Source organism: Halichoerus grypus, chromosome X (genome assembly GCF_964656455.1).
Source record: "Halichoerus grypus chromosome X, mHalGry1.hap1.1, whole genome shotgun sequence".
Classification (NCBI taxonomy): Eukaryota; Metazoa; Chordata; class Mammalia; order Carnivora; family Phocidae; genus Halichoerus; species Halichoerus grypus.
In genome coordinates, this window is record NC_135727.1 from 97,674,723 (window position 1) to 97,677,099 (window position 2,377).

Sequence of the window (2,377 nt, forward strand, 5' to 3'; positions counted from 1 at the left end):
ATGGTTCTGTGAAGCTGCCAGAGTGCTGGCCATCATAGCCACATTCCAGATAGCAGGGAGAAGGAAGGAACAAGTCACACCTGCCTCTTGTAAGATATCTCCCAGAAGTCATCACAAACAGCTCCATTTATGTGCCATGGATGAGAATTTAGTCATACACTCATAGCTAGGTGCAAGGGAGGCTGGAAATACAGCCCTGATTCTGGGCATTCTGTGCCTCTTTAGAAAACATAGTGTCCAAACTGTGCAAACTGTGGCCTCTATTCTTTTTTTTTTTGGGAGTAGGCTCTACACCCAACATGGGACTTGAACTCACGACCTCGAGATCAAGAGTCGCATGCTCTACGGACTGAGCCAGCCAGGTGTCTCTAAACTGTGGCCTCTAGATACCATTTTCCACTGAAAAGAATCAGGGCTTTTTGGAGAACTGACTGATTCCAGACCTGGGGCAGAAAATACAAGCTGAGTCTGGAACATCTTACACAAGAAAGCAAGGAAACTTTCAAAGTTTGACATGGATTATGTGAAATAAGCATCTCTCTTATCAGGCAACTATTATTATAGCCTTTCTGTGCCACATAACCGACCCTAATCCTAACTGATACAGCAGTTTACCTTAAGAATGAGTAGCAGAGTGCTCGCTTTGGCCGCACATATACTAAAATTGGCACAATACAAAGATTAGCATGTTTCCTGCTCAAGGATGAGACGCAAATTCGTGAAGTGTCCCATTTTATTTTGCATGGTAGCTACACTTGCGGTGAGGGTAACATAATATAGAAGTTGAATCACTGTGTTGTACTCCTGAAACTACAGTAACATTGTTACAGTACTCAAAAAAAAAAAAAAAAAAAGAAATGAATAGGAGCGGAAAAAAAGGCAAAGAGAATATGGTCAAATCTGCATTTCAACTCAGGTCTGACCTGAGTTCAAATCAATGGCCTTCTCTGTAGACTAGAACGAGAATAATGCCCTGGGTTGCCTGAAGGATTAATTGGGATCCTGTAAGTAAATGGCTTAGGACAATGCTTAGCATGATGAACGGATTCGGTGCTCAAGGCACGCCAGCTGCTGTAAGACTTGCTGGGATGGTCACAGGTAACTCAGACTCCCAACTGGTCAACAGCGACCTCATGGTAGTACTTCCTGGAGGGCTCCTCCGCCGGGGCTCCCTGTCTGATGAGCGGCTGCACCACCTTCCCAGCTGTGCGCACCATAAACCAGGGGCTTGTCCTCTCCCACAGATAATCAGTCCAACTGATGGCCAACTGTCCTGCCCTCCTAAACACCCCCACTCTGTCTCCTCCGGCCACCTGTACGGCTCCCCCCTCCCTCCGTCTCCTTCCTTCCTTCTCCATCCATCCTGCTTCCTGAGAGCTCTTTGTAAAGGCGGATCCCATCGAGTCACTCGGGCTGCTCTAACAGAATACCATAGCCTGGGTGGCTTATAAACACTTCTCACGGTTCTGGAGCCTGGGAAGCCCAAGATCAAGGCGCTGGCAGACTCGGAGTGTGGTGAGAACCTGCTTCCTGGTTCATAGACAGTGGTCATGTTTTTACTGCGACCTCAAACGGCAGAAGGGAACAGGGCGCCGCGGGGGCTTCTCTTAGAAGGCACTAATCCGGGGCGCCTGGGTGGCTCAGTCGTTAAGCGTCTGCCTTCGGCTCAGGTCATGATCCCGGGGGTCCTGGGATTGAGCCCCGCATCGGGTTCCCTGCTCTGCGGGAAGCCTGCTTCTCCCTCTCCCACTCCCCCTGCTTGTGTTCCCTCTCCCGCTGTCTCTCTTTGTCAAATAAAAAATTATAAAAAAAAAAGAAGGCACTAATCCTTTTCAGGAGGGCTCCACCCTCAGGACCTAACTGCTGCCCAAGGGCCCAGCTCCTAATGGCATCATCGTGGGGGTCAGGTTTCAGCGTAGGAATTTGCGGGAGGAGGCGGAAGGGAGACACAGTCAGTCCATTGCAGAGGCAAAGAAGATTAACCAAGGTTTAGTCATTATTCCTGGTTAAGGTACGAATATCGGACGTTGTCGTGAATAAGCCCTTTAAAGCTTGCTTTCGAAAGCAACAGTTGGGGGGTCGATTGTGGGGGTCACAAATGCACACAGAAAGAAAGCATGAAAGACAAAGCCTAACGGTTGGGCAATGAGTACTAGTAACTTTGCATAAAATTTCCGCACAGAACGTGGAGGGTCTCAAACTACCCAGTTGGGCAGGGGGCGCTCCATGCTCTGGGAAGCTGAGTCAGGTCATGGGCGCAGTGTAGTGCAGACGAAATCACCAACGTCAAAGATTTGTGGGAAATTTGAATAAGAGAGTTTTGGGTTGTGACAGTTGAAGAGGCAAAACCATCTCAACTGATACATTATTTTAAAAA

General features: G+C 48.4%; 1 non-coding gene across 1 annotated transcript; it reads left to right on the forward strand.

Annotated features, from left to right (window-relative positions):
• The first annotated feature begins 634 nt into the window (after positions 1–634).
• On the forward strand, positions 635–738 carry LOC118525878 (U6 spliceosomal RNA). Its single transcript, XR_004912354.1, has one exon. It is a non-coding gene; the product is annotated as a U6 spliceosomal RNA (small nuclear RNA).
• Positions 739–2,377: the final 1,639 nt, after the last annotated feature.